General features: G+C 46.5%; 1 pseudogene; it reads right to left on the reverse strand.

The window, feature by feature from the left end:
* The window catches only part of LOC128822732 (secretory carrier-associated membrane protein 1-like), an 85,468-nt pseudogene that overhangs the window by 57,491 nt on the left and 1,721 nt on the right, over positions 1-26,256 (reverse strand).

Below are 26,256 nucleotides of genomic sequence, written 5' to 3' on the forward strand. Positions count from 1 at the left end.
TCTGTGACGAGGACAAAGGTCTCTTCTATGACAACTCCTATAAAAATTAGACAACCATCAAAAGTCTTATCATGTGCTTCAAACATAAAATACAAACCCTGTACCAAAGTACTAGCTACTGGAAAAAATGCATTATGCATTGTAGGTTAGAGCAATGCAAAAAAGCCCCCCTTTAGCTCTATGGCTAAGGTAACAGTAACTTTGAATGCATAATTGCTAAAAGCTGTTGTGAGAAACTAGAAGGATTGCTGGCTCAAAACATTTTGGGCATGTGTGTGGGGGAATGGGAAGGTTGAGCCTTGCCCTGGGGAGGCAATGCCCTGCCTTGCATACCCCACCCCTGCAGTGGCTGCCAATCACTGGCACACCAGAGGCGATGCTCTACACCCTGCCTCTGGAGCCCCTAACCCAGCTCTTGAGTGGCCAGATGACCGGAATTCCCACCTGGGGGAAAGGCCCAAGAAAGCCAAAGGATACTTAACCCAGAACACGAGGCAAGCATGTCTTGACCCTACCTTTCCTTGGATTTTATATCAGCTGAGATACCAATGGAAACCAGGAGTGGTAGCTATATTTGTTCATATTTATTCTTTTTTACATTGTTTCTCTCTTTCTCCTTCTTCTAATTTCCTCTTCTCGGAGTTTTGAGTAACTTAAAATTGGATGGGCTTGGACTTTGCTAAGTTGAATGGGCTAAGTTAATGCTTTATGAAATGTTGTGTTGATTGAATGCTGCTCTAAACTTTTGCCAAAGTTCTCTGATTTTCTGAAGTTGCCACTAAAGGTTTTTTTTTGTTTTGACCTCTTGAGAAATCTTGTTGATATTTCTCCTGTATGTCTAACTCAGGGTACAAAAAAAAAAAACCATAAACCTTTTTATTGATTGAGTTTTGGGGTCTTACAGCTGCCTGCTAGACTAATAAACAAGATTGCCCACAGTCTCCAGTAAGGACTCCAGTAGACCTTCACAGACACCTGTAATAGTATTTAAAGGTGGATTGGCAGGATAGAAAATATTTGAACAATGTATTAAAATATACCTATCCTTGAAAGACACTTTGTCCAAATAGCCTGCAGTGCTGCTAATGACTGGACTATGCATATATGCTTAAGAATAAAGGAACCCATCAGAAATCTCATTAGAGATACATAATGAAAGATGCTACCCAACAGCATATATGATAGATGAGATTAATATAAGGAACTAATTATGTACAAGATTATCGGGATTCACACTTTGCTTAAGTCCCACTATCTGCTAGCTGGCAATCTATACGCTGTTAGAATTGCTATCCATGATACACATGCCTAGGTAAGAGCCTGTTGTCATGGTTTAAGCCCATCTGGCAACTAAGTATCACATAGCCACTCACTCAACCTCACCCCCCCCCCAACGCTCCTCTGGGTGGGGAAGAGAATCAGACAAAAATCTAAACCTCATGGGCAGAGATAAGAGCAGTTTAATATTTGAAATAAAATAATAATAATGATAATACAAGTAACGGAGAGGAAGAGAGAAATAAAACCCAAGGAAAACAAGCGATGCAAAACACAGTTGCTCACCACCTACTGATCAATGCCCATTCTGTCCCTGAGTAACAATTCATGGCTTCGGGCCAGTTCCACCCAGTTTATATACTGAGCATGACATTCCATAGAATAGAATATCCATTTGTCCAGTTCAGGTCAGCTGTCCTGGCCATGTTCCCTCAGAGTTTCTTGTGCACCTGCCCACTGGCAGAGCACTGAATCGTTAAAACCGAAAATCACGGACAAAGACTCACTAACTAGTCAAAATTAGAAAGTAGTATGTTTATTACGCCAGCAGGCAGCACCATGGGGTTCGTCCCCGAAATGCATGACCGCACTGTACGAGGATTTTTGCCTTCTATTTATTTCCTAAAATAATACATATGCATAACCCCAGCACCTCCCATCCCTGCTTTGTATTAAAATTAGGTCATTAGTATTTCACACGTGCGCAATTCTTCTCTTGAATTGGGTCGGTGGTCTCGAATTGGGTAAGTGGTCCCAGGGATGAAGTCAGGAAGGTCTTTGTCTGGTCTCTATGACCCTCTGGCACCATCCAAGGCCCCCTGCTTCGTGATGGATTGACATAGGGTCCAGGTGCTGGGCACTGTTCTACTGGTTTCAGTATGTTCCTAAAATGGTTCACTTGCTCCACTTCCTTCTACAAATAAGCTCATAATATAACAATTAGCTTTAGCTTAAGCATCTAATAATCATTAACCTATCATTGGTGTATCTAACTTAAATATGAATTGGTTCTAACCCTCAGCTAAAATCTTAACCCTTTAAAAACATGATTCAGCATGAGATACTGAAAAGTTTAGGGTAAGCACTACTTAGCAACAATCAAAATATCAGTGTGTTATTAACATTATTCTCATACTAAATCCAAACCACAGCACTGTACCAGTGTTGGAGGTCAGGATTTTTTCCTTTTTTTTCTTTATCTCAGGGAATTTTCTCACATTTGTTGCCTAAGAGATGATAATGATGATACTTAAGAGAGACAACAGATGTGGCTGAGAAGGAGGAGGAGGGGGAAGGGTGCAGCTGGCTGCAGTCTTAGCTTGGAGGCTTTCTCTTGGAAAGTGCAGACACTGAGAAATTTTGGCTGGGGGGGCGAGGGGCTGGGCTCAGCTCCTCACGCGCGCTCTCTCTCTCTCTCAGGTTGGAGGGGAGATGGTCAGGCTGCAGTTGCTGTGGGAAGAATTCGCTGCCACGATGGAGTTCTGTCTTTTACTGCTTCTCCTACCATGAGTGAGGCTTTGCTTGTAAGAACAGCCATTGCACTGGGACCTTATCAACACCCGATCTCACTGGGAAGGACCCTCACTGTGACAAATGACCACTCACTCTAAAAATTTCAAAGGTTTATTAAACTTTAACAAAATACAACAGAGGACTTAATAAGGAAAAAGAAGAGCAGTGCTAGGAGCGTGAAACTAAACCGCCATATGTTCACCCACAAAATGGCTGCTCTATCTTTTATACCCTTGGTGTTGCATTAGGTAACGCTAGCCCCTCCCAATGTCTGCCAGTCAACTCTTCTTTACCATCTATTGGTGGAGACTACTTTCTTGCAGCTTGATTGGAGGTCAGGTGTTGTCATGTCACACCTCCTAGTAACAAGCCTTCCCTCCTCCCAAATGCCCCAATGCAAGGGGCACAGGTACATGCCCTCCCTCCACATGTCCCAACTACCAAGTCTGTTCCTTGGCAACCATAAAGGGGACTATGGGGAGAACAGAGGACATCCAAACAACAAATCACAATAACATAACTATACATCAATAAAACTTCTTAACATACACATAATATTCATCCCTTAATTGTGAGAGCCAACCATTGCATTACCCATCTATAACATTCACCATCTACTCAGGGGAAAACCCGGGTCCCCGACCCCCTCCCCACTCTGAGTGAGCGTCTCCCAGCTGTTTGCAGGAGCCCAGCTGCCGCTGCCCAGCCCCTCTGTTTTTCTGCTGCTGCTTTTGGTTCCTCGCTACACTTAACCCAACACTCCCTGTCTGCCTGACCCCTGCAGCTCCTGCTGCGACTGCAGAGTTTCTGCTATATTTTGTTTGCCACCCCCAGTTGTGCCTGCCTCTGCTGTTCCAGCCTGCTTCTCCAAGGTTCCTACTACAGGCCATTCTGCCATCTGGAGGGGCACTGGGATAGATTGCCGCTGAGAGTTTGTAAAGGAAGTCCCTTTTCTACCGCTGACTCAGCCTCCATTACCCACATGCAGAGAGGCGGCTGAGTTTGTGTCACAGCGCCCTCTGCAGCCATGAGGGAATCATCGCATCTGCCTTGCCCGGCTGGGAGCCACCAGCACCCCTGCTGGCTGTGACCATAACTATACCAAAGGGGAAAGTGCTTGACAGCCGAGAGATGGCTGTTATTGGGTCTCTGGATTTCTTTTCTGTTTGTTATTGCTGCTGTTGTTGTCGTTTGTTTGCCTTATTATAAATACATATATATATGTAAAGAACTGTTATTTCTTTTCACATATATTTGCCTGAAAGTCACGTAATTTCAAAGTGATAATAATTTGGAGGGAAGGGGGTCCAGTCATAACTTAGCTTAATAGATTCTTGCAACCATGTCAGTGAAATTAAGATGTTTCTAAAAATTTAATGTAGAAAAAAAATCACAAGAATGTTATTGATACAGTAGATTTAAAAATACTTTTTTTGTTGTTTGTTTCCTGCTGTTACTTTTAACATGCACCCTTAGCATGTGTTATGCTAATTATACTGCCTATTTGTGTATTTCAATGTGTTGTTTCAGACAGCAAGTTCACTGATGATACAAAACTCTGAGAAGTGGTCAATACCCCAGAGTGCTGTGCAGCCCTTCAGAAGGACTTTGACAGTTGGGAGAGATGGGCAGAAAAGAAGTCTGAAATGCAACAAAGGCAAGTGCAGGGTCCTGCACATGGAGAGGAACAAGCCTGGGTACCAGTACAGGGTGGGCGCTGACCTGCTGGAAAGCAGTTCTGTGGAGAAGGAACTGTCCATGACCCATGACTGTGGCCAAGAAGGCCAACAGAATCCTGGGATGCATTAGGAAGAGCATTGCCAGCAGGTCAAGGGAGGTGATCTTGCCCCTCTACTCAGCCCTGGTGAGGCCTAATCTGGAGTGCTGTGTCCAGTTCTGGGCTCCTCAGTACAAGAGAGACATGGAGCTCCTCTCTTATGAGGAAAGACTGACGGAGCTGGGCCTGTTCAGCATCGAGAAGGAATGACTGAGAGGGGACCTCATCAATGTCTATAAGTATCTGAAGGGAGGGTGTCAAGAGGATGGAGCCAGGCTCTTCTTGGTGGTGCCAACCAATAGGACAAGAGGAAATGGGCAGAAACTGGAAGACAGGAAGATCCACCTGAACATGATAAGAAGAACTTCTTTACTGTGCGGGTGACTGAGCACAGGGATAGATTGCCCAGAGAGGTTATAGAGTCTCCCTCACCGGAGATATTCAAGAGCCATCTGGACACAATCCTGTGCCATGTACTCTAGGATGACCCTGCTTGAGGAGGGAGGTCAGACCAGATGGCCCACTGGTCTCTTCCAACCTGACCCATTCTGTGATTCTATGCTTGGGATTGCCATGACCCAGGTGAAGGAACTTGAACTTTGCTTTGTTGTATTTCATGATGTTTCCACAGACCCACCTCTCAAGCCCGTCCAGGTCCCTCTGGATGGCATTTCTTCCCTCCAGTGTGTTGATTACACCACACAGCTTGGTGTCATTAGTGAACTTGTTGAGGGTGCACTCGATCCCACTGTCCATGGCCCTGACAAAAATGTTGAACAGTATCAGCCCCAACATTGACCCCTGAGGGACACCACTCATCACTGGTGTCCATGTGGACAATGAGCCACTGACCATAACTCTTAGCATGCGGCCATCCAGCCAGTTCTTTATCCAGAGTAGTCCATCCATCAAATCCATGTCTCTTCAATTTAGAGACAAGGATGTAATGCAGGACAGCATCAAATGCTTTGCACAAGTCCAGGTAGATGATGTCAGTTGCTTTGCCTATCCACCAGTGCTGTAGCCCCATCATAGAAGGCCACCAAATTTGTTTGGCATGATTTGCCCTTAGTGAAGCCATGTTGGTTGTCACCAATCACCTCTTTGTTTTCCATGTGCCTTAGCATAGTCTCCAGGAGATTGTGCTCCATGATCTTACCTGGCACAGAGGTGAGACTGACTGGTCTGTAGTTCCCCAGGTCTTCCACGTTCCCCTTTTTAAAAATGGGGGTTATATTTCCCATTTTCCAGTCATTGGGAACTTCACCTGACAGTCATGACTTTTCAAGTATGATGGATAGTGGCTTATCAACTTCATCTGCCAGTTCCCTCAGAACCTGTGGATGAATCTCATCAGGTTCCATGGACTTGTGCACATTCGAGTTCCTTAGATGGTCTTGAACCTGATTCTACAGCTGGCTTATGGTCTTCCTTCTCCCAGTCCCTGCATTTGCCTTTCATGACTTGGGCAGCACGACTGGAGCATTTGCTGCTGAAGACTGAGGCATATAAGTCATTGAGAACCTCAGCCTTCTCTTTATCCAGGGCAGCCAGGCCTCCGGTTTCCTTCTGGAGAGGGCCCACATTATCCCTAGTCTTTTTTTTTTGTTTGCAACATACCTCTAAAAGCTCTTCCTGTTATCCTTGATATCCCTGGCCAGACTCAATTCTAACTGGGCCTTGGCTTCCCTAGTTTTATCCCTAGCTTCATCCCTAGCTTCCTATACAATTTCCCTGTATTCCTCCCAGGCTACCTGTCCTCATTTCTACCTTCTGAAATATTTTTTTTGCTCTGAGTTTGCTCACAGCAGCTCCTTATTCATCCATGGAGGACTCCTGGCATTTTTGCCCGATTTCCTCCTTGTTGGAATATGTCATTCCTGAGCTTGAAGGAAGCAATCCTCGAATGTCAGCCAGAATTCTTGGGCCCCTCTGCCCTCCAGGGCTCTATCCCATGGGACTCTACTGAGTAGGTCCTTGAAGAGGCCAAAGTCTGCTTTCCTGAAGTCCAAGACAGTGAGTTTGCTGCGTGCCCTCCTCACTGCCCTGAGGATCTCAAATTCCACCATCTCATGGTCACTGCAGACAAGCCTGCCTTGGAGCACTATATAGCATGTCGTGATTTGGCACTGGCTGGACACCAGGCACCTATGAAAGCTGTTCACTTACCCTCCTCTGCAACTGGACAGAAGAGAGAAAATTTAATTAAGGGTTCATGAGTTAAGGATTGGGAGAAAACACTCATCAATTACCATCAAGGGCAAAACAGGCCCTTAAGAGATATTAAGTGAATTTATTACTAACAGAATCAGAGGAGGATAATGAAAAGTAAAATAAGGCCTTAAAAACACCTCCTTTTCCCCCAGTCCCTCCCTCCTTCCCACTGACAGCAAAGGGAGACAGGTTTTTGGTCAGTTTGTCACCTAAGGTTTTCTTCTACTGTTCAGGGAGAGAAGTCGTTCCCCTGCTGCACTGTGGAGGGGTCCCTCCCATGGGAGACAGTTCTCCACGCACTTCTCTGATGAGGCTCCATCTCAAGAGCAGCAGCTCTCTGCGACCTGCTGCAATGTGAGTCCATCCGACAGGCAGCAGTCCTCCCCAAACTGCTGTGGCGTGGGTCACTCTTCCACAGGGTGCAGTCCTTCAAGGACAGGCTGCTCCAGAATGGGAATAGGGCCCCTCTCTCCACGGGTCTCCCATGGGCTCACAGCCTCCTCCAGGCATTCACTCACTCTGGCATGGGGCTCCTCCACAGGCTGCATCCCAGTGGATCTCTGCATCCCTGTGGCCCTCCTTGGGCTGCAGGGAAACAGCTGCTTCACCATGGTCCTCACCACAGACTGCAGAGAAATCGACTCCGGTGCCTGAAGCACCTCTTCCCCCTCCTTCTTCACTGACCTTAGTGTCTGCAGAGTTGCTCTTTTCACATTTTCTCACTCCGCTCTTCTCTGGTTGCAATTAAAACTGCGCCCCAACTTTTTGTTTTGATTTCTTCTTAAATTTGTTATCACAGAGGCATTACCACCACTTCTAATTGGCCCAGCCTTGGCCAGCAGCATGTCCATCTTTGGAGTCACCAGGGATTATCTCTGCTGGACACTGAGGAAACTTCTAGCAGCTCCTCACAAGAGCCACCCCTGTAGCCCCCCTGTTACCAACAACCAGGCCATGCAAACCCAATACAAGAATGTACCTGGATTTTCTATCATTTCTCCCCCCCGTATTCACTTTTACAAAAGGGAAAACCGTAGATGTGGAATACAGAACATGAGAAGGCAGTTAAAACCCTAATACAGGAATTAAGAACCTATCAATTGCTGTGACCAGTACATCCCCAGGACCCCATTATAGCAGAATGGGATTTTGTTGAGCATGGTACCTACTGTAACTTGTTTCAAAGTGGCCCAGATAGACCTAAGAGACTTTTAATGTTCAGCTTGACTGCTTTTAAAGAAACAGAACAGAGATATTCCAAGTGGGAAAGGGGGCTTTTATCTTTAGTCTGAGCAGTAATACAAGCTGGAAAAAATGCATCAGGAACAGCCTGTGCAAACCAGAGGACCCTTTAACTTGCTGGAAGTAATCCTAAAGGGTACTTCTCCCCCAGAAGGAATTGCACAAAAATCTAAACCCATCACCGTTGGCTAATTAAGAAACCACCCTTTGGTAAACAAATCTCCATAACACATTCCACATGTTCACAATACCAGGTGCAGCAAGTTAAGATAAGAATTGCTTCTCATTCTTTTCTCTGATCTTCTCACAGCCTTTCCCAGGACAATGCCTGGGAAAGTTGTGCGTTGCTCTCTGTGGCCAGAGAGCTGTTGCCACAACCATCAATATACAATTTATGGCACAGAGGTAAGACCATTCTGTGAAGGCAAGATGAATTGACTATAGTCATGGGGTGGAATATGACTGTTGGGAGGAAAGGGTTAAAAGTGGAAGAATGGCAAGAGGGATGGTAGAGGACAGTAGATTCAATCAAGTGACCTTGCAGCTGGGAATGCCAAACCCTGGAGAATAATAGTGTAGCAAACCCCATATATTATGCCTACTGCTGTTTATCCTCTGTCTGCTTTGAGAAGTAGAATCTCTGTGTAGGGATAACATAGGTGTTTGGAGAGACTTGGAGGCACTCTCATGGACATGCTTGAGCTCTGTCTTGGGAGAAAGATCAAAGCACAGAGATCAGAGCATGGTGGTAAACTACATGTGCACAGGCCCCTGATAAATGGGTGCAAACAGCAGCCCCATCACCCACTAGCATGGAATGAGCCTAACAGTTGCCTGCATTCCTGCTTGTGTGTCTCCTCCAGCTAGTGAGGTAATTAAATAAAATTACTCTTTGCATATGAGCTGTGGTTTTGTGGTTGTTCCAGCTGCCTCCCTGCCTTAACTCACACAGTGACAGTGTGCTTTCATATAAGTCCATCATCTTACTTTATAGTGGACAGCCCATGGCCCATTGAGCTCTCCTGCATGGCAGCGGGCTGCACACCTGGATCTCCCCTTGAGTAGGGACACCTCTCAAGGTTACTCCTTGAGGTTGAAAGATTCCTTACCACGATAGATGCTTGGTGATTAATAGCATGCTCAACTTTGAAATCTTAACTAAGTGATACAAAAGATTGATTCTGCACATATAATCCTTTATACATAAACTGTTGATCAAGTCTGAGACTAGTATTGGATTCTGCTGAACCTAGACTCCTCTCTGAGGAATTTAGAAAGCAAAGGGGTCCTTTCTGAACCTCATTACTCAATGGAAGGGTCTTTTCAACTGCTTTATCTGACTATGTCCTCTATGCAGTAAATAATCAAGTGTACCTTGCCATCAAATCTTGTCAAACCAGTCACATTTACCATTAAATCTCGTTAACTCAGTGTTTTATATCAATAAATAAAATTATTGTTGCTTCTCTCTTATAAGTGAAGTGCATCATTCCATTCACAAGGCAAAACTCAATTCTGGTTTGGGCCCCTTTCAGCAAGTCACCTTTCCTTTAAGGGTCAAAGATCATTTAAGTCAACCGATCCACTGAATCCTCCAAATACTTGATGGGACTATCTATCCTTACACATCTTCCATTACCTCTAGCTAGCTCTTAACATAGACTATCTCAAATTGGAAGGGATCCATAAGGATCATTAAGTCCAACTCTCTGCTCCTCACAGGACTACCTAAAACTAAACCATATGACTTGAGGGCATTGTCCAGATGCTCCTTGAACTCTGGCAGGCTTGGTGCTGTGACCACCTCCCTGGGGAGCCTGTTCCAGGGACAAACCACCCCCTCAGTGAAGAACCTTTTCCTAAGGCCCAGTCTGAACTTCCCCTGATGCATTCCATTTCCAGGCATCCTATCACTGGTCACCAGAGATGAGATCATCACCTCTTCCTTGCTACCCAACCTTGAGGAAGTTGTAGATTGCAACAAGGTCATCTGCCTTCCCTTCTCCAAGCTGAACAAACCAAGTGACCTCATCTGCTCCTCATAAGTCTTGCCCTCAAGACCTCTTACCATCTTGGTGCCCTTTTCTGGATGCACTCTAATAGTTTGATGTCCTTCTTAATATTGAGGTGCCCCAAAATGCACACAGTACTCAAGGTGAAGCTGCACCAGTGCAGTGTAAAGGGGGACAATCATCTCCCTTGACCAGACAGAAATGCAGTGCTTGATAGACCCCAGGACGTGCTTGTCCCTTTTGGTTGCCAGGGCACATGGTTGACTCATAATCAACTTGCCATCAATCCAAACCTACAGATCTCTTTCCACGGGGCCTCTCTTCCCCCAGTTTGGATGTTTTACATCAGTCCCAAACACTTAAAACAATACCCTACAAATCTTGCCTAAAAAGATAAATGGCATTATTAATAAATAAATGCGCTTACTGTTCTTGAATCAGAGAAAGGATTATACTCATCTAGTCCTGGTGGAACATTTCTTGTCACTTGTGTAACAGAAGGATCCTAGAAGGGAAAACAGTTCTGTAAATGTATGCATATGTATACAAGCAACAAGTCAACACATATCATCATATCGTATAAAACTCTAAAAAAGTTTGTTTTCACTAAAAAAAATCCATCTCTGTCTCCAAAACAACATCATCCTGAGCTTGTTAAATACCTTTATCCATAATCTGAATGAGGGAATTTAGTGTACCCTAAGTAAGTTTGCAGACACCACCAAGTTGGGTACTGATCTACTTGAGGGTAGGAAGGCTCTGGCAGAAGGATCTAGACAGGTTGGATCAATGGGCCCAGACCAATTGTATGAGGTTCAACAAGGCCAAGTGCTGGGTCCTGCACTTGGGTCACAACAACCCCCTGCAGCATTACAGACTTGGGGAAGAGTGGCTGGAAAGCTGCCCGGTGAAGGACCTGGGTGTGCTGGTCGACAGCTGAACGTGAGCCAGTGTGTGCCCAGGTGGCCAATAAGGCCAATGGCATCCTGGCTTGTATCAGAAATAGTGTGACCAGCAGGGCTAGGGAAGTCATTGCCCCCCTGTCCTCAATATTGGTAAGGCCACACTTTGAATACTGTGTCCAGGTCTGGGCCCCTCACTACAGGGAGGGCACTGAGGTGCTGGAGCATGTCCAGAGAAGGGCAACAAAGCTGGTGAAGGGTCTGGAACGTAAGTCCTAGGAGGAGCAGCTGAGGGAGCTGAGGTTGTTTAACCTGGAGAAAAGGAGGCTCAGGAGAAACCTAATTACTCAACAACTACCTGAAACAAGGCTATGGCATGGTGGGGGTCGGCCTCTTCTCCCAGGCAACTAGCAACAGGAGAAGGGAAAATGACCTAAAGTTGTGCCAGGGGAGGTTCAGGTTGGATATTAGGAATAATTTCTTCACTAAAAGAATGTTTAAGCATTGGAACAGGCTCCCCAGGGAAGTGGTAGGGTCACCACCTGTTAAGGAATAATTAGAACCCTAGGTTCTGAGGCAGTCAGTTTATTACAGCTGGAGCTGGCTGCCTTCAGAGAGGGACCCTGAACTGATATCTAAAGATTTTTAGCTTTTAAATATTTATTATATATTTGTAGTTTTGTAGATTGTTAATGCATGGTTGTAGCTCCTAGTGCTTTTCCTATGTTTTTTCCCTACATTTTGGAACAATAAGCTAACCTTCTAACACATTCCTAAAATACTGTTTTGTCTTATTTCGAAGAAGAGAACCAACTACAAAGGCATTCTATTTTCCAACCAGAATCTGGGAAGACATAACAAAGTGGAGCAAAGAAGCCCCTGGATGAATTCCAGTGGGGTAGTACCCAGGGAAATATTACCAAACATACTAAACTTCTAATTGGATAATATATGATAGGTTTACTAATCAACTAACCTTATAAAACTTGTAGAATTACTGTATCACATGCGGTTTTTGCCATATTGTCTACCTGAAGGCTTTTAAGCAAAGGTTTGCTTTTATATTATCATTCTAACATTGTTTGGGAAGGTTTGTTCTATTTCCAGGCAACAGAACAAAGAAATCCCTGGGCCTTTATGCCCTTACAGTCTGTGCACCTTCATGTGCTCTGCATGCATCTCTTGGTCCAATAGAAATTTCAGGTCTCAGGGTCTTCTAACACCTCATTGGATTTTTTCTCCATGTCCATGTGGGCAGGCCATTAACTGCTCTTATCTTCCATCTTGGGCCAGCCTTGAGGCCTTCCAGGGTCTCAACCCTTATCTGAAGGTATCCAGTCTTTCTCTGTTTCCTCCCCTGCTTAGCCATTCATGCTGACAGAGTTCATTTAGCATTCACCTACGCTAACTTTTGAGTAGGGCATGCTCATGCTAAGCTGTAAGCAAGTCAACTTAAACCTACACAATTAATTTCTAATATTCTATAAGCAAACTTATTATAATCCCTAACACCATCCCTGGAAGTGTTCAAAAAATGAGTAGACATGGCACTTTTTTACTCTAAGACCAATGAAATTAGTCTTCTCGATGTTCTCTATATATAGAGCGGTATATTTGAAATAAATCAGAGCTCATTTTCTTTGCCTTCTGATCTGGAGTTCTCTGTTCCCGTCCTGCTCGACAGCGACATCTGGTGACCCCGATGTGATATTGCAGCGTCGGCCGAAGCCCCGAACCACGGCGTCTTGCGGGGGGGCTTTGCTGCGCAGCTCCATGCCAGTAGCCTGCAGGCTCTGGCCGGACACCTTTGGCCTCCTGAGAGAGGTAACGCTGAAACCGTGGGCCTTCCGGAGAAGGCTTGGTCCTGTCTGGACCGCGGGTCGGCTCTTAGAAGCCGAGAACTGAGCGGGACGGTTTTCCCTGAACTAGTGGACTGTCTGTCTCTTGAAGTGGACGTCTGCTAAGGGAGGGTTTCCTAACAATGGGGAACCAGCCATCTACGGCTGAACGGGTGGTCTTGGCTGCTTGGCAAGGCTGCGCCCCACAATTGGGGATCCAGGTCTCGGATGATGACTTCATCAGGCTCCTGAGTTGGGCTCGGGACCATGGATTCCCTGCAGACCTTAGTTTCGCCTTTGATCGTAAGGTCTGGAATGAGTTGGGCCGGTGCCTCCTGAAGCAAGTGAGGAAGAGGGACGGCACAGCGTCTGCTCTGTTTGCAGTCTGGGGATGCATCTATACGGCCTTGCCTCGTAAGACCCCGAGGAGCAGTGACTCCGAATGGGAGTTGTCGGGAAATGAGGATGCCGCTTCGGTATGCAGCGGTGTCTCGGGAACCAGTGGGCGACAGGCGGGCGGGGCGGTGCCCAGGCCCGCCACGGCACAGAGTGGGTCTGCGAGAGACGCTGGGACGCCCCGCGGACTTCACATGTCGCCGGGAACTCCTGCTAAGCCCGAGTATTCCCGTCCCTGTGTGATAAACTGTGGTAACTTGTTTGTTCATCAAAAGAATTAGAATATTAAAGGGGGAAATATAAAATTAAAGTATAAGGGACCAGCTTGCTTGTTAGGAGATAGGGGAAGCATCTGTGAAGTTGGGAAACAGGAAGCAACTGCTACAAACCGCAAGGCTATAGGCATATTGCAAGGCTATAGACATATTACAAAACGCAAGACCACAAGTATGATTAATCACCATTTAGGGAGCTTTTCTTAGCTTCTCTTGCAGACACAGGCTAAGGATGTTGGAGGATGGCCGGAGCTGATTATGAAATCAGCGACCACCAGGCAACGGCCACCGGACTAGACAACGTAGGAGTGCTCCGGGTACGCCCCTCACTGTCCGGAGCCGATTGTGAAACCAACAATCACCTGCCTCGACACAACGCAGACACGATGCAGAGGGATGCTCAAGCTACGCCCACCGCTATCGCAAGAGATGCGAATGAAGAAACCTCCAAGAAACTATAAAAGAGACTGAATAAGGGGAGTGGGGCGTGGGGCACTGCAGTGTGGGACACTGCAGGAGGGGCGGTTAGGAGACCCCTACCCACCCAGCGCTGTTTTGCTTGCTACTGCTTGCTGTAATTAATAAAATGCTAATTGACCTTAAAAAGGCTGAATCAAATTATTCGCCTCAATTTATCACAATTTGGTGCCGTGACTCGGATAAAGGAAACCCAGGAGGGAGGCCCCACTAGGGTGAGGCGCCCCACTGCCTTTTTGCGGTGGACCTAAGGGGGGGCTTCCTCCTTGGGCCTTTACCGACGAACCTAAAACTCAGTAGCAAGCAAAGGTACCCCCGTTAATCTTTGTGCACGAAGAACCGCGGAAGAGTGAACACGCAGGAAGCGTAAGTAGCCCCCGGTGGGTGGTGGGCCTCCTTTTTCCAGGGTTGATTAAAACCTGCTGGATTGAGGGATTAATATTCCAAGAGCATCCAGGGTTGATTCAAACCTGCTGGATTGAGGGACTAATGTTCCAAGAGCATCCAGGGTTGCTTCAAACCTGCTGGATTGAGGGACTAATGTTCCAAGAGCATCCAGGGTTGGGGGACGTAGGAGGGAGGGAGCTGCACCCCCCTCGGCGTCGAGTTACCCTCGGTGGGGAGGCTCCTGGGTTAGGAGGAGAGCAAGCGGGCCTAACCCAGACGCGGAGGTGGACTGCGTCAAAGTTCCTGGGGCAGGGGATCCCTGGAGAAACTTCCCCAAGTTTCGGCTTACTAATTTAGTATAAGTGTATGTGCTCGGTGGGCCCCGTACAAGCGGGCTCCGGAATGCGTGTGCGTGTGAAAAAGACGGTGGGCCCCGTACAAGCGGGCTCCGGAGTGCATGTGAAAGGGACAAAGCCTCAACCCCAGAAACGGGGTCTTTAAGAGTCGTTTAGGGGTGTGTAGTCCCGGGGTGATTGAGGTGAATAAGAAGACACACAGGGCGAAGCCCCGGTCAAGAAACGGAGGCGCCGGAAAGACGTGAGTAGTCCGGTCCGCCCGGTCGCTCGGTCAGGGGTGGGAGTCCTGGAGTGCAGCGAATGCGAACGTGTGTGTGAGAGGGGAACTGGCAGCTCAGATTCCCCAAGTGAGTGTGGACCCCATAGTAGTGCCTTTCCCATATCCGGCGATGGAGTGGGCCACGAATTGGGGGAAGCAACTGTCGTATTGTTTGTGTTGAGTGTGAGAAGGCACTCTAGAAGATGGGTCAGAGAAAAAGTAAATCTGCTGAACCCATGGGTGGGAGAATTTCGGTAAAACTTCCACTAGGCTTAACGGTAAAGTATTGGGATGCCTTTCCTTCTAGAAAAGGAAAAGATAGGGTTAAAATGATCCATTATTGTATGAAAATTTGGGGGAAGTAAACGGATAGGGGGAGACCAGCTGTATTGGCCCGTGTTTGGGTCGTCTGAGGATTGGATCTGTCAAGCTCTAAATATATATATATATTAACTCCAAAGAGCCCTTTAACCAAGAGGAGAGCGAATATGCAGCTCTTTGGATAGTGGGAGAGATTGAAGAAAGCTTTCAAGTTGTATTCAGGGGTGGACCCCAATACTCCAGAGGGTGAGACACTTTTGAAGGTGCATTTTGTGTTCGATTCTTGGGTGGACATTCGGAAGAAGTTGGAGAGGTTGGAGGGATGGCAGGCGAGAGGATTGGATGAGTTGTTGTGAGAGGCTCAAAAGGTGTGTGTTGGGAGAGAGGATGAGAGTTTTAAAAAGCAGTCTGGAATCGTGTTAGCAGCAGTCGGGGGGGACAGCGGAGTCCCCGGTGGGGGGGAACTGGAGGTCAGTCCAGAGGTCGGACTGACGTCCAGCGAAGATGGTTTGAAGGGAAGTCGAGAGTTGGTTTGAAGGGAAGTCGAGAGGTGGAGAGAGCATTGTCTGTTTCTATTGTGGGAAGAAGGGACACATGAGGAGAGAGTGTCGGCAGAAGATTGCTGATGAGGAACAGTTCAAAGAAGATTAGGGGGGTCGGGGGCTCTATCTGCTGGGGACAAGAGAAAGAACAGAGCCCCTGGTAAAATTAAAAATAGGTCCCCAGCAACAAGAATATGAGTTCCTTGTGGACTCAGGGGCGGAGAGATCAACCGTCCAGACCCTTCCCCAAGGGTGTAAGGTTTCACCTGAAATAATACAGGTGATTGGGGCCAAAGGGGAACCCTTTGGAGTACCTGTAATTAAGGATGTACTCTTAGAAAGTGATTCTAAATTAGGAATTGGGTCATTTTTACTAGTTCCAGAAGCAGATTATAATCTATTAGGGAGAGATTTGATGGTCGAGTTGGGGATAGGGATAGAGGCAAAAAAGGGAGAACTAACAGTAAAACTATATCCTCTCCGGGCTGAAGACGAAAAAAAAAGATTAACCCAGAAGTTTGGTATACCCCCGACAGTGTGGGGAAATTAAATATTGAACCCTTTGAGGTAACTATCAGGAACCCAGAAATCCCTGTCAGGATTCGGCAATATCCCATACCCAAGGAGGGGAGGGAAGGACTAAAAACAGAAATAAAGAGACTTTTGAAAAAGGGACTTTTAGAACCCTGCATGTCCCCTTTCAATACCCCCATCCTGCCGGTAAAGAGTAAGGGAAGAAACTATAAAAACTCCTAAATTATTTAAGCCTTAAGGGACTCAAAGTTTCAAAGTCGAAATTACAATTTGTGGAAGAGGAAGTTAAGTACCTTGGACACTGGCTGACTCAGGGGACTAAGAAATTGGATACTGATAGAGTCCAAGGAATACTTTCCCTGGAAGCTCCAAAAACTAAAAGGCAGGTTCGACAGTTACTGGGACTTTTTGGGTATTGCAGACAATGGATTGAAAATTTTAGTGGGAAAGTTAAATTTCTGTATGAAAAATTAACAACAGACGGGCTATTAAAATGGAGCTCCGAGGATGAGACCCGGTTAAAATCATTAAAAACTGAATTGGTCAATGCCCCTGTTCTCAGCCTCCCAGATCTAAAAAGACCATTCTTTTTATTCATTAATGTCAATGAAGGGGTGGCATACGGGGTGTTAGCCCAGGAATGGGCTGGAGGAAAGAAACCAGTGGCATATCTCTCAAGGCTTCTCAATCCTGTTAGTCGAGGGTGGCCTGCCTGTCTGCAGTCGATAGTGGCTGCTGCCCTTTTGGTAGAAGAAGCAGGAAAAATAACTTTTGGGAGTGAACTGAAGGTTTTATCTCCTCATAACATCCGTGGAGTACTACAACAAAAAGCGGATAAATGGATAACAGATGCCAAACTCCTAAAGTATGAAGGCATCCTAATTTCTTCTCCTAGGTTAAGTATTGAAACCACAAGCTTACAAAATCCAGCCCAGTTTCTATACGGGGAACCAGTTGTGGGACTAACTCATGATTGTCTTTTGCAAATAGAGGAACAAACAAAAATAAGACCAGATCTCGAAGAGGAGGAATTAGAGGAAGGATATCAATATTATGTATATGGATCCTCTCGGGTCCTTGAAGGGAAAAGGAAATCTGGGTATGCTATTGTGGATGGGAAAATTTTTAAGAAAATAGAATCTGGTCCTCTTAACCCCAGCTGGTCAGCACAAGCATGTGAATTGTATGCAGTGCTCAGAGCTTTAGAACTGCTAAGAGGAAAGGTTGGGACCATTTATACTGATTCAAAATATGCTTATGGGGTGGTTCATACATTTTGTAAAATCTGGGAAGAAAGGGGACTTATCAATTCACAGGGAAAGGGGTTGATACATGGGGAATTAATTGGGAAAGTGCTCCAGGCCTTGAGAGGTCCGGAAAGAATAGCTATTGTTCATGTAAAAGGACATCAAGTGGGGATGGGAAACTCAGTACGGGGAAATAACTTAGCCGACCAGGAGGCGAAAAAGGCAGCTCTAATGAATTTAAAACCATATAAGGGGGGGGGGTCACACGAAGGGAAGATTGCTCCACTTGTGGAGCTGACTTAGAGGAAGAACCATGTTGGGCTTGTTGGGATGCATACGGGATTGATTCGATACAGTGTGCCTGTGATAACCCCCAAGATAAACATTGCCAGTTCCATGAACCCATTAACCATGTGTTAGCCTTCACGGTACAGGAAAAACAAAAATTAAACCAAATGGGGGTGAAGGAAAAAGAGGGAGGCAAGTGGATACTACCGGATGGGCGAGAGGTACTCCCAAAAGGAATGGCAATGAGGGTCCTGCAAGCAATCCATGAGAAAACTCACTGGGGAACTCAAGCCCTGGTTGACCAATTTGCAATTAAATATATGTGCATAGGGGTCTATAATCTTGCAAAACAGGTAACCCAACAATGTTTAACCTGTCAAAGAATAAATAAACAACAATTAAGAGAAAGACCAATGGGTGGAAGGGAACTGGCACAACGACCCTTTTCACATATACAAATAGATTTTACAGAATTACCAAAAGTGGGGAGGTATAAATATGTATTGGTACTGGTAGACCACTTAACCCATTACGTGGAAGCTTATCCTACGGCCTGAGCTACTTCAAACACTGTGGTAAAAGTATTATTAAAGCAAATTATCCCCCGGTATGGATTAACTGAGTGTTTAGACTCAGACCGGGGACCCCATTTCACCTCTAAAATTGCAAAAGATGTCCTGACAGCTTTGGGAACTCAATGGAAATATCACACCCCATGGCATCCACAGAGCTCGGGGAGGGTGGAAAGGATGAATGGAGAAATAAAAAAATAACTCACAAAGTTAATGCTGGAAACAAAAATGTCATGGGTTAAGTGCCTACCTCTTGCCTTATTGAACATTCGAACTCAACCCCGAAATGATGTGGGAATCTCCCCATTTGAAATGCTATTTGGAATGCCTTATGATATGGAAGCCCCCACAGATCACCCCTGCCTAAAAGATTCTCATATTAAATTCTACATCACCCAAATTATGAGCAGAAGGCAGGAATTGAGGAAGAAAGGAGTGTTGGCACAGAGACCACCTCTGGATATCACAATCCATAAGATAAAACCAGGGGATGAAGTACTTATTAAGTCTTGGAAGGAAGATTCCTTAACTCCATGCTGGGAAGGTCCTTTTCTTGTTTTGCTTACCACAGAAACGGCAGTCAGGACGGCCGAAAAGGGGTGGACGCACGCCAGCCGAGTGAAAGGCCCGGTTGCCACAAATAACCAGTGAAGAGTGACTAGCCAGCCTGGGAACTTGAAAGTGACTCTTAAGAAAAACTAATGAACTCTCTGGACATTATCCAAATCAACCATAAGGGGAAGCAAAGGGATACAATTACAAACTAGCTAAAGACTATATAGTGATTTGTAACAAGGAAGGTTGTGGAGATTGAAATGAACAGGGCTAATGCCTTTATTAATGTTCAGCTCTTTATTAAAAAGATCAGCTGGGCAGGGGGCTCAACGCAGAGCTCACCCCCGCGGTCGTAGCTTTCCCAGGCAGCTGAAAGGAAGGCGGCGTGCAGAGTCGGTCACTGGAGTCCCGAGCAGCAGCTGTCCTTTCTCCTTTCCTTGTGGCACACCGGTGGCACGAGGATGAGGAGGCGTGGTGTGCAGAGTCTGTTGCTGAAGTCCAGAACAACAGCTGTCCCCGCTCCTTCCATGGTGGCAGCACTAGGGCTCTCTGTCTCTATCTCCCGGCTTCTCGGAGCCTAATATAGTCTGTTCTTTCTTAGGTGATGGCGACGGTTAAAAGCCAGTCAGGGGATGTGTTTCCCTCTTCCTCAGCTAGGGCATTTGTCTAGACTCCTCTATTGTGTTCAGTTTTTGATTTATATTCTTTTTTTATCTCCTAAAAAATACTCCCATGATCCTAAGGGGTTTTTATTTGCATGTTAGTCCCAGAATGGCAGCGTGGAGGGGTGGGAGGCCAGGTAGTTTAGAGAAAACAAACAGAGCACTTAGCTAATTAGCATTTCAATATCGGTATTTAGCTAGAGTTAGTAGTTTTCTTTTAGTGTTGCCATGGGAGCTAGGAAAGCCCTGCCCGCGTCTCTGGGGAACACCTGGAAACTGTTCATAACAGAGATTGTTATCCTTTTGTGTGCTTTATATGTAAAATTTGCCAAGAACGGTGGTGGGTCCATTGCCAGAGGGGAAGACCACCAATTGGGGTTTGTACTGAGTGCTATAAAACTCAGTGAAAACTAACTGAAACTGTGCTAAGGATAGGAGAATTGGAAAATCGGTGGGTCAGTTTTGGATCTGAGTGGTGGGAAATATTTACCAAGGGAGTATACCCTGAGTATTCTTGTTTTCATACTAACGAGCCCACTCCATTTGCTGCTCAGATAATAAAAGGGTGTTGTCGAAAGGAACTGAAGGGGATTCCTTGCAACCCACCTCTGGTCAAAGATAAGAACTGGGAACAGTACAAGGCTAGGCAGGAGCGGAAAAGGGGACGCTCAGGCGAGTACTGCTGCTGCCGGGAAGATGGTTTACCTCGCGGCTCGAAGCACCCGAGTCGGCGAGCGAGGCAGAGAGGAAAAGGCCAAGCCCCCTCTAAGTGGAACTATGCTGAAACGCTCCAACTATTGCCAGCCGAGTACTAGGATCCCTCAAAGGACCAGTCTAAGTGCCTCTGAAACACCAAGGGAGCAGCAAGCCAAAAAGGGGAAAACAGGATATTACGTAACAAAAACAAGGCTAGGACTCGACCCTTATTGGCAAATTATTAGCTTTCTATTGCTCTCTCCTAGTGGTGTTTCTAGTCAGGACAATGCTGAACACTTTACTTCTAGCCTACGAAGCAGCAAAGCGATTTGATGAACAAAATGGTAAAAGAGAAAATGGGGGATTGTGATAAACTGTGGTAACTTGTTTGTTCATCAAAAGAATTAGAATATTAAAGGGGGAAATATAAAATTAAAGTATAAGGGACCAGCTTGCTTGTTAGGAGATAGGGGAAGCATCTGTGAAGTTGGGAAACAGGAAGCAACTGCTACAAACCGCAAGGCTATAGGCATATTACAAAACGCAAGACCACAAGTATGATTAATCACCATTTAGGGAGCTTTTCTTAGCTTCTCTTGCAGACACAGGCTAAGGATGTTGGAGGATGGCCGGAGCTGATTATGAAATCAGCGACCACCAGGCAACGGCCACCGGACTAGACAACGTAGGAGTGCTCCGGGTACGCCCATCACTGTCCGGAACCGATTGTGAAACCAACGATCACCTGCCTCGACACAACGCAGACACGATGCAGAGGGATGCTCAAGCTACGCCCACCGCTATCGCAAGAGACGCGAATGAAGAAACCTCCAAGAAACTATAAAAGAGACTGAATAAGGGGAGTGGGGTGTGGGGCACTGCAGTGTGGGACACTGCAGGAGGGGCGGTTAGGAGACCCCTACCCACCCAGCGCTGTTTTGCTTGCTACTGCTTGCTGTAATTAATAAAATTCTAATTGACCTTAAAAAGGCTGAATCAAATTATTCGCCTCAATTTATCACACCTGTGACTATGTTCAGCCGAGATATTCTTTGCCGACAGATCGGCCACTGATTGCGCAGCACGCCGTGCCGCCACAGCCCGCGGCTCTGCAGCCCCCCCCTTTCCAGACTGCATTCGCGGGGGGGCCGGCGCCGCCCGCAGTCCACGGCGCGGTGGGGGCTGGAGCCCCCCAGACTCCTTCGCTGATGGAGCCTGCGCAGATGTACCGGTCCCGCCCTCTTGTACTGCCAGGACCGGCAATGGAGCCTCTGATCCATCCCCTGGCACGCCCCCCGCCGCACGCGGGGGCCTCGGCTTTGCCAACGGGACAGGAGCAATTGCCTCCCGGTCCGCCTCCCTGCGCACCGAGCGGACCGACAGATTTGATATCCTTTGAGATACCAGCGCCGGCCATGGCGCCACACCTGCCGGCAGCGGGGTTCGACGCCCCGCCTGCCGCTCCACCCACCGCTCCGCCTGGAGCGAGCCCGCCGAGACTGCCAGCGCCACTCTTGAGAGAGCCGCCGCCGTGGCCCCCCACCCCGGGACCGCCAGCGCCGAAAGACGCTGCCGAAGCCGCGCCGCCCGCTCCGCTTGGGCTGCCGGCGTGCCACGCCGCGGGGGAAACTGCACCCCCCGCGCCGCTCGCTGCGGGCGGGGAGCGCCCGCAGGGCACAGCGGCTCCCATCGCCGCGCTGCCTGAAGCCGACTCAGCAGCGACTTCGCTCTGTGATTCACCGCCGCCGGCAGAAGCAGGCAGCCTTGTGCTGGACAACACATCCAGTCTGTTTGTTTCAGAGCCTGCATCCAGCCCACTACTCCCTCCGCTTCCCCCAGACTGCCCCGAGCTCTGTCCCACTGAGGCAGAGGCAGCGGGAGCGAACACCGGCTTGGTTCGCAGCAGCGCCACTGCTGCTGCTACCGAGGCTGGGGATGGGGCCGCGATTCAGTCCATTGTATCCCGCGGCAGGACGGACACACTGAGAGCGAGGAGCAGCCCCTTGTACTGGGCAGGCATGAGTGGTGCCAAGATCCCCAAAACCAGGGTGGAATTTTATATTCCCAGGAAAACCTCCCCTGCCCGCGCCCCGCGCGTCCTGCTCCTGTTCGCAGAGCGGGAGAAGCGGGGTCCCGTGAAGCTGTGGCTTCATCCATGGCCAGGTGGGGTGAGGGGAGGGCGAAAAGCCGGAGGAATTGCCGGGATTCTTGCAGCCTGGTGGAGGCGTGCACCGAAATATAAAGTTAGAATAGGTCGTCCATCTGTGGGTGGCCATGGAGTGTCCCAGGGACCCCAGATTCAGGGTCCCCAAGTGATACCTATGAGAAGCTGGGGGGAGGGACCGAGCCGTGTGGATCTTGGCTCGGCAGAGAGCCTGGGCTCTCCGCCCCCCCGGCCAGGTTTGGGACGCTTGGCCCGGCCCCCTGGACCGGGTCCTCCGCCTCGCCGAGCACCGCAGGGTCCTAGAGCCCGCAGGTGCTGCTGGTTTTTCAAAAAAAAAAAAAAAGGGGAAAGAGCTAACAGCTCAAAGTACTGGAAAGCCACAACAGCCTCGGCCCAAGTGATTGAATTAAAGGCTGTGGCCATGGCATTTCAGAGATTTCATGGCATTTCATATGTCAGTCAAGTGGTTCATTGAGGACATGACTGCATGGGCCAAAAGCCTTGCATGATTCTTCTATCAAGTGCACACACCTTGCAAAAGCAATTTGATGAATGCCAACAAAGGCTTGACCTGCTGCACCTTACTGGCTGGGATAAATCTCAGAGGCCTAAGGGCATTGCAGCTGTGGCAAACAGATGTTACTCATCTTGCCAAATTCTGAATTTGGCTGATTTGGGTATGTGCACATGTTTGTTAATACCTTCTTTTCTGTCATGTGGGCATCTGCTCACACTGGGAAATGGATTTTGACAAGTTGGACTGCCAGTCCTTTGGCAGACTGACAATGAGTTGTTACTATCTTAGAGGTGGTAACTGATTTCTTGAAATTTATACTAAGAGTTTGGAATCTCTTCGACTGTTCTGAGTCAATATCCAAATTGAGGTTTTGATTGATTGGAGTTGATAAGGCTCTTGAGCTGTGTTTGTTCTCTTTCCTGCAAGGGCCCTGCAGGAGAGCACAAACACCGCCTTTTCTTTTTTCTTTCTTTAAACAAAAAGGGGGAAATGTGGATATTCTCAGCTCAGTCAGAGAGAAAGAGAAAGGTTTTCTAACCAGGCAAGAGCCTGGGAAGCAGTTGGGAAAGAATGTAAATAATTCTCGAATCTATCTTGTTATTCACATTGTTTATAGATATGCTCTGCCACTGTGCGTCATTCACTGCACACCAATGGTGTGACATGTTTTTACTCTAAGACCAATGAAATTAGTCTTCTCGATGTTCTCTATATATAGAGCGGTATATTTGAAATAAATCAGAGCTCATTTTCTTTGCCTTCTGATCTGGAGTTCTCTGTTCCCATCCTGCTTAACAGCAACATCACTTCACTTTATGGTTTAGTGGGTATCGTGGTATTCAGTCAAAGGTTGGACACAATGATTTTCCAACCTTAATGATTATTATAAAACTAGATTAAGACAGTCTAAAAGAAACACCATGTCATACATTTGATTTATAAGGGGGAAATGCTCTCAACAGATAAGGGAAGAAAACTGTCTTTCTGTGTTGACCATTGGACTCCACAACTGTACACCCAAAGAGCACAGCAAAAAAAAGTTTTCTGTAAACTCTTGGTTTCCCTACCCAGAAGTACCTCCAACACCTTCAGGAATAGGAAAAGCATTTCAGAAAAATGAAGCTGAGGAAACAGTGTCCCATAATATCAAAAGCACCTCTGCTTCAGCTTCTACCTGAACTGGTAATATTAACAAAAAGATGTATTTTTTTTCCTCCAATTAACTCTACAGTAAAAAAAATGCTTAAGGTTTAGCTTGAGAAAACAACTTCAAGAATTAAATATTTTTCTGTGCTAGAGACAGGCTGGCTTGATTCTGCAGAAGAGCCAAAGTGCCCACTATCATAGACCACACTAACTTCCTAAGAAGAAAAATTGTACGTATTTCATGTGATGCCTCGTTTCATTACATTGTTTCTGTGGCTTAATTTAAGGTGTTTGCATCTTCAGAACATAAGAATGGATAGACTACCTGGATGTCCAGGTGTAGGCTGGTGGACTTGCAATTGTTCTGAACACATCAGTGAACAACTGATGCCAACAGGAACTGCACTTCATAATTCAAAACTGTGGCAAGCACATTTCTCTCTGTGCACCTCAATAAAAAATCCTGAGAGAGAGAGAAATGTGCTTGCCACACAAAACTACTTAATATATTTCTAAAAATTAGACCTGACATCCCAAGGAATACACAGAACTACTGTGAACCATTCACCTTACACTCATTGCATCTCACTTTAAAAATGGAGCCAATGCAAACTCATCTAAATGCAGCAAGAACTACAAAGCACTCCTATTTATTGCTGCAGAATAATAAAACACTGGATTTAGAAGTTAATCAGGGTGTGAGTAATGAACATGTAGAACAAATGCTGTGCAGGACCACATGCTCAAAGAAAAAGTGGCATTTAAATAAATGCTATCAAATTTGTATGTCATGACATGTATCCTAGTGGTTAAAAAAATGATAACTATGATATTCTATTGGAATAAATAAGTCTACATTGGCATAACTTATTTTTCCATATTTGATATTTCACCTAGATAATAAAGTTAAAATGCATCATTTTTAGGGCTTTTTTTTAATATAAAGAAAGAGAAAAAAGCCACAAATACAAGTTCCAATAGGTGATAATATACAGACACCAACACAAAGCTGTAGCATTGCTGGAACCACCAAATATCCAGAGACCTCGACCCGCTGCATGATTTAAGTGATTAAAAATTCAGTTACCCTCTGCAAATAGGGAAAATAGGGAATTTCTAAGAAAGATTTTAAATATCTGATGTCAGCTGCTGAATGCAACAACTGTAAAATGCCTTCTCCAATCTCAGACTGAGAAGGCTATGTCCTAGTGGACCAGTACTTCTGCCCGAAATGGACCTGCCCTTGCACTAACTCCTTGCCACAACCTGGTTGTCTTCAGCCACCTAGCCATTTCCAGTCCCTGCTCCTTAAGAGTGTTGATCCCACTAATTATCATCTTGGTCACCCAACTTCTTGTTCACTCCTTCCAGTTCACAGGTCCTTCTCCAGCCTTATCTCTCCTAAGCTTCTGCCAATTCAGCACCTTGAGTTTCTTTCTGGTCTTTTAATTTAATTATTAGTCATACCAATCAGAGCAGAATTTAAGCACAGGCCATTTTTCATAACCAGATATTGCAGCTATTGGTGCACTGAAGTCACACACAGTCATTTCAGATGACATTTTAAAGATCTGAATTAGTTCAGGAGACTGGAATTTTAACAAATCAGCACAACCTAATTAATTATTTTCCATCTAATCTTTAATTTTATCTGCTCCTTGTAGTCCCTCCCCTGAAATGAACAGGGCTAATGCCTTTATTAATGTTCAGCTCTTTATTAAAAAGATCAGCTGGGCAGGGGGCTCGACGCAGAGCTCGCCCCCGCAGTCGTAGCTTCCCCAGGCAGCCAGAAGGAAGGCGGCGTGCAGAGTCGGTCACTGGAATCCCGAGCAGCAGCTGTCCTTTCTCCTTTCCTTGTGGCACACCGGTGGCCCGAGGATGAGGAGGCGTGGTGTGCAGAGTCTGTTGCTGAAGTCCAGAACAACAGCTGTCCCCGCCCCTTCCTTGGTGGCAGCACCAGGGCTCTCTGTCTCTCTATCACCCTACTTCTCAGAGCCTAATCTAGTCTGTTCCTTCTTAGGTGATGGCGACAGTTAACAGTCAATCAGGGGATGTGTTTCCCTCTTCCTCAGCTAGGGCATTTGCCT

This window comes from Vidua macroura, assembly GCF_024509145.1.
Source record: "Vidua macroura isolate BioBank_ID:100142 chromosome W unlocalized genomic scaffold, ASM2450914v1 whyW_random_scaffold_38, whole genome shotgun sequence".
Lineage (NCBI taxonomy): Eukaryota > Metazoa > Chordata > Aves > Passeriformes > Viduidae > Vidua > Vidua macroura.